This window comes from Polyodon spathula, chromosome 6, assembly GCF_017654505.1.
Source record: "Polyodon spathula isolate WHYD16114869_AA chromosome 6, ASM1765450v1, whole genome shotgun sequence".
In the NCBI taxonomy this organism is placed as follows: domain Eukaryota; kingdom Metazoa; phylum Chordata; class Actinopteri; order Acipenseriformes; family Polyodontidae; genus Polyodon; species Polyodon spathula.
Genome location: NC_054539.1, coordinates 62141703 through 62147702, shown reverse-complemented (window position 1 = coordinate 62147702; position 6000 = coordinate 62141703). Strand labels below are relative to the sequence as shown.

The 6000-nt window shown below is 39.7% G+C and overlaps 1 protein-coding gene across 3 annotated transcripts in view; it reads left to right on the top strand.

Annotated features, from left to right (window-relative positions):
* Window positions 1–4864: 4864 nt before the first annotated feature.
* Window positions 4865–6000, top strand: part of LOC121317438 (kelch-like protein 29) — a 147202-nt gene continuing 146066 nt past the window's right edge. For 2 of the 3 annotated variants that reach the window (XM_041253372.1, XM_041253370.1), the window contains exon 1: window positions 4865–5195. The gene's annotated coding sequence lies outside the window, so the exon portion shown is untranslated. Of the gene's footprint in view, window positions 5196–5467; window positions 5555–6000 lie in introns of those variants that run through there. The other variant, XM_041253371.1, reaches the window with a different exon arrangement.

Here is a 6000-nt window from a genome sequence, read left to right as displayed (position 1 = left end):
ATTTACCTAGTTTATTACAGCTATTAAAACTGCCTGTATATTAAAAAACAGGATGCAGTGTATGGAAGAGCGTGGTGAATAGATGACAGGCCTCCCTCATTAGAATGCTGTCCCAGAAGATAGGCGTTGAGCGTGTTATGACAAGGTACATGTTTAAACGAAGGTGATTAGCATTATTACTCAGAGATGTATAATGATGGTGGAGAGGGTGCAATAATTTATATGTTTGATACATTTTTCATTGATCATTACATTCATTATAATTTTACAAGGAGCAGACGCCAACAATTATAAAATTAGTCAACTCTATCAGAGGCTTAATCCATAAACACAGTGGGATAAAAAGACATTCCTGTGCATTGGTTTAGCTATTGACCGAAACAGACCTATAGAACAGTGTACATTTTGATACGCACATCCTTGGAAATTAGGAGACTTGCCACCGGGACCTCTGCTGCTTAAGTCAGGGACCTACAGCACTAAGTGCAGACGTTACATCATGACAGACCACAGTGGGGAGACACAGCCAACACTTATTGTAGGGCTACATCCTAAATGCCTTAACCCAGTAAAAAATTATAATTTTGAGGATAGACAATGACTTCCACACTATATTAACTTGCCATTTCTAAAGCAGTATATAGATTTGTACCAGTGTGTACCAAAGCTTTGCGGGTTTGAGGGATCCCCTGTTGTTATAAACACAGCTGGCCCTTGTGTTTGATGTTACGTGGTGAGAGTATAGAAATCACTATTTTCACCCATTCTTTACCAGTATGTGGCCTGTTTATTTTATTTTATTTTATTTTTTACAGTCGGTCACCACAAGCTGTATTGCTCTCCTCCAGCTGGATGGCTCTGTTATAAATGACACACTAATAACCTGAGATTGTTGTACACTGTGGAGCCTGGTTTCCACCCACACAGTCACACTGGAGTTCACCTGACTGTTTTCACAAGCAACCTGTGCATGATCTGCTCCTATCAAAATAATAATGATTAAAACAACCCCTATAGTAAAAGTGAAGCCTTGGTATTCCCACAACAGATGTGACAAGCCAATGAAAGCTAATAGTCCCTAATTGGACTAAAAGACAAAGGAAACCTATGGATATAAGAATCAGAATTATCAGCCTGTTAGACTAGTTGCACACTGTGATATGCACATATGGTTTGTTTTAAAAATTGTGGTTGACAACACCATGCAATATGTTCTCATTTTAATTAACAATACCAATGGTAGTATTTTAACCAACAAATAGGATCTTCTTAAGCTTAAGCTTAGTGTCCTTAAGGTCTTAGTTGGTCTCTCTGGGACCTGAACCAGGGTTGGACAACTTGAAACCATTCAGTTTCTGTATCTCTCGGGTATTTCAAGTGCTCCGCTGAAGGAGTGGATGGAATCCCCATTGAGTTCTACCAGCATCTTGCTACAATGTAGTGATGTTTATTTACCTAAAGAAGGCTGTACATACTGGTGATTTAACAGAATCTTAAACATGTTTAGGTTGTGTATATATATATATATATATATATATATATATATATATATATATATATATATATATTATAGTCAATATATAATATACACACACAGTATTTTAATAATTAGGTGCAATGTTTCTGCTTCTGCAATCTTAAGATAGCATGGTAGAAATGGTTAGGTGGACTGACGTAGTTGTTTAAGTTTGAAAGCTGGACAGTGACTTACACCGCAGAAGAATGTTCTAAGAACTGTGACATTGTCAGAACCATGGAGGACAATGAATCCTTTTAGAACTGGAAGTCCACCTCAGAATGTGTACACCTGTATGTCACATAATTAATACAAAAATTAATGATGTTTTGACTTACCCTTTCTTCAATTAACATGTTATTAAAAAGGTTGACATTTACTTTAAATTACATTTTGTTACAAAGTGATATGGTTTGATTTTTATTTTGTGATGCAGTTACAGACATTCTAAAGGCATGCACTAGGGATTATAGCTCTCTAGCTCAGCCAATCAGAGTGCAGGCAATCTTTCCATTGAAGTATATTAATTAATGTCTATATCATAATAATTATATTTAAGGAGATATGTAGGAAAAAGGGTCTTAAACACTTGCAAGTTGCCTTTCACAGTTTTGTGATATAAAAATGAAATGTCCTCTTTCAAAAATGAAATAAAAAAATTAAAAAGACTTAAAGTCTTGACAAATATGCTCCGTTGTTTCATGATCTCTCTTTCAAAGCATGAATTGAATGGTTTGGTTGTGGTATAGTACCAAGCATCACATCATCAGTAGGTACTTGTGCACAAAGTACTTGTGTGTGTTAACTTTATTCTATGCATTATTAAAGCTATAGTAATTGTTATTAATACCTGTTCAATTATCCATACAAATCGATTATACAAACTAGTATCGGTACCAATTAGTTCTGATAATTGACTCTACTGTGTGTGTGTGTGTATATATATGTATATATACACACTGTTTGTACAAAACATTAGGAACACCTTCCTAATATTGAGTTGCATCCCCTTGTGCCCTCAGAACAGTCTCAATTTGTTGGGGCATGGATCTACAAGGTGTCGAAAGCATTCCACAGGGATGCTGGCCCATGTTGACTCCAATGCTTCCCATAGTTGTGTCAAGTTGGCTGGTAGTGGATCTTTACTTTGAATAGCTTGTTCCATCTCATCCCAAAGATGCTCAATTGGATGGAGATCTGGTGACTGGGCAGGCCACTGCAGTAAGCTGAATTCACTGTCATGTTCACGGAACTATTCCTGGACAATCCTAGCCTTGTGGCATGGGGCATTATCCTGCTGAAAAAATCCATGAGCAGATGGATACACTGCTGCCATGAAGGGATGCACCTGATTGGCAATGATGTTTAGATATCCTGTGGCATTCAAATGTTGCTCTACTTTTATCAAGGTGCCCAATGTGTGCCATGAACCCCCCACCATCACACCACCACCACCAGCCTGCAATGTTGACACGCGGCATGATGGATGCATGTACTCATGTGGTTTTCTCCATACTCTAGTCCTCCCATCAGCGTGAAACAGCAGGTACCAGGATTCATAAGACCAGGCAATGTTTTTCCAATACTCCAGTGTCCAGTGTTTTTGTTCCTTAGCCCACTGCAACCGCAGTTTCTTGTGTTTTGCTGAAAGAAGTGTAACTCTGTTAGGTCGTTGGCTGCCATACAGCATTCGTGGTGGTTGTGCATTCTTTTATGGGTCTTTCAGCACCAATGTTGTACTGGACTGTCAGTTGACTAATTGTAGCCTGTCTGTTCCTCTGCACAATTTGCGTCAGCCTGCTTTGGCCTCTTTCATCATTGTGCCGTTTTCGACCACTGGCCTGCCATTGGCTGGATGTCCTTTGGGTGGTGGACCATTCTTGATACACACGGGAAACTGTTGAGCGTGAAAAACCCAACAGCGTTGCAGTTCTTGACACACTCAAACCGGCGCTCCTGGCACCTACTACCCTACCCCATTCAAAGGCACTTAAAACTTTTGTCTTGCCCATTTACCCTCTGAATGGCACACATACACAATCCATGTCTCAATTGTGTCAAGGCTTAAAAATCCTTCTTTAAACTGTTTCACCTTCATCTGCACTGATTGAAGTGGATTTAACAGGTTGCATCAATAAGGGATCATAGCTTCCACCTGGATTCACATGGGCCAGCATTCCTGAGGAATGTTTTCGACACCTTGTAGAGTCCGTGCCCCGACGAATTGAGGCTGTTCTGAGGGAAAAGGGGGGTGCAACTCAATATTAGGAAGGTGTTCCTAATGTTTTGTACACTCAGTGTGTGTGTGTGTGTGTGTGTGTGTGTGTGTGTGTGTGGTGTGTGTGTGTGTGTATATATATATATATATATATATATATATATATATATATATATATATATATATAGTAAAGTAGCAGGGAGAGGGACAGATTCCTCCCTTTCTAAAACAGGTGGAGATGTACGTTTTGTTTAAAGTTAGTTCTGTTGATTTGGTAATTGGTAATTGTTTAATAGTTAAGTATCCCATGCACCTGGCTATCATTGTAAATTAGAGCCAGGTGCAGGGTATTTAAAGAAAGCAGCCAGTCTGTTCAGTGCTGCTGGTGTGTGAGGAGCCCGGTTGATGGTGATTTCAACTGAAACAAAAATGTAGTTTAAAAAAGCCTTTTTTGTGTGTTCTGTTTGGTCAGTGTGTGTTACAGGTAAACAGCTTAGCTGTCCCGTGTTAGTGAGGTTCCTGTGTGTAGTAGCTAGAGCTCAAGAAAGAGCTAGGTGTTTGTTTTGTTTATTAAAAGTGCTCGAAGCGCGCTAGAAAAATCAACTTCTGGGTCCTGAATTAAAGGGGCAACGAACCTTGAGTTACAGAATTTATATATATATATATATATATATATATATATATATATATATATATAAATATGCATAAATATATTTAAAATCTATTCCAATAAAGAAATGCATATTGATATCAAAAACAAACATGATATTTATTTAAATTATTGAATGTATACTTTGGCGCCCCACTGTATCCTGCGTATAGGAACCTTTATACCTGGTCCTTGTATATAGGAACGCATATAACAAGCTACCCCTGAGTCAGAGCCCACGTAGTTAGCCAAAGCTGAGTGGTGGCATCTCCAGTTTCAGCTTCAACTTAAATTCCACCGACAGTTTGTTTTCTCTCATATTTTATCAGTTTAAGAATTCGTGCTGTCCTTGCTAGCCCTAAACTACTGTGAGAACCTTGGCAAGCTCTAAAGCGTGCACTTCACTTTATGGAACATGAGCGGCGCTGCGCTTCTCTGAGCGGTGGCTGGCTGAAGAGGGGGAGGAGCAGACAGAGTAAAACAGAAGCGCGGTGTGTGTGTCACCAAGCATTCGCTCTCACTACAGGAGCGTGGTTATTCTTTAGAAGGGATAAGAAGCTCACTAGTGCACCGTGAACCTCTCCTAACAATAACAACAGTTCATAGCAGGGGCAAAGGAGTTCGAGATACCCGGAGAAGACCCGTACTCAACATTAAGCTAGGAGCTACACAGCTAGAAACAGAAGCTACAGCATGTATGCCGTGCAATGAAACGAGTTTTTGCTGTGTAAGGAAAAGCTTCCAGAATCCACTGAGCGCCGCAACACAAGGACAAACACCGGGGCTTCATCTGTACTGCGCCGAGCGGGGAGGTAAGGACAGCGAGGGCATTACTTTCGGACATGGTTGTATAGTGTTTGTTCACTTGGGCTGGTGTGACAGTTTGTGAAATAATAGCATTTTGGTTTCAAAGTTAAATGACCCGTGTTTTCTTCGTTTTTTTTTTTTTTTTTTTCCTTCCGTGTTGTGGAGTGTATGTTGTGTGTGCCCTCTGCCTTTGCGCAGGCGCTGAGAATTGTTCTTTAAAAACTTCTTGCTTGTCAAAGTGTGTAAGAGAATAGAGAGGCAAACACAAAGAAGCAGATCGCGGAGCAGCGACTTCTGCATACGGACACTTACTGTATGCCACTTCACTCTCGGTGGATATTTGGACTTAAGTACATACTTTCGGGTAAGCGGTTTTTAATTTTTGAAAACGATATTGACGCCACTTGCTTACGTATTCGAAATTGAGCACTGGCTTTTAATTCCCTGTGTGTCGATTTATTTTTAGTCAACCATATGATAAGTGTCAAAACGTGCTATCGCTCTTCTCGTGTGTGTTGATTGCTTTTTGCTTCCCTTTGCATGTGCGATGCTCATGACTGTCGATTTTTGGTAGTATGAGATTTATTATTAAACGTGTAAATAACGGATTGTGCAGTTTATACTGTAGTACAGAATGCATTTGCTAAATATTCCTGTTTGTTATAGTTTCGTCAGTTATTTACTACAACGCGATCCAGTTTTGGCTTTGTTTTGTTGACTCTGGAGTCCTGAGTTGTGTGCAAGTCTTCCGAGCATCATCGCCTCACGTCATGTCCTACAGTAGTCAGTACAGTGCTGCGATAGATTACT